A 518-nucleotide genomic window follows, 5' to 3' on the forward strand; every position below is an offset into this window, starting at 1 on the left:
TAAACAGAAAGGAAAGATTTATGAAAAAATAGTACTAGTGTTTTGTTCCGCGTCTCGCTTAGGAGTGAGTCACCGGCAAGACTTAATTACTGAAGTTTAAAAGTCTTACATATAACGCTCTACTGCATAAAATATGAGAAAGAATTTTAACAAGTGACTGAGAATCTTTTTTTTTGTAATAGCAGCTCGTAATGTGTAACGCCTCAGCAATATTCATGCGACAGGTGATCTTAGCATATATAGTTTAATTAACCTGTAGTGCAATACGAATTTATGCAAATTACGTTCATAATCATTTACGTTCATTTTGACTTTCTCAATACCGTAAATTAATCTACATTACAATACATCAAACATAAAAATAACAAACGTAATATATCGTGGTATGAAAAACTTCGTAAACAGTACATCATGCAGTTTAAAATTAAGAACAAACAAATAATTCCATGTCGGCTTAGATAGGCCTACGCTCCTTATCGGTGGTTTCTAGATAAGGATGATTTTGTCGTCCCCCCCCC

The sequence above is a fragment of the Penaeus monodon genome, chromosome 29 (genome assembly GCF_015228065.2).
Source record: "Penaeus monodon isolate SGIC_2016 chromosome 29, NSTDA_Pmon_1, whole genome shotgun sequence".
Taxonomy (NCBI): Eukaryota; Metazoa; Arthropoda; class Malacostraca; order Decapoda; family Penaeidae; genus Penaeus; species Penaeus monodon.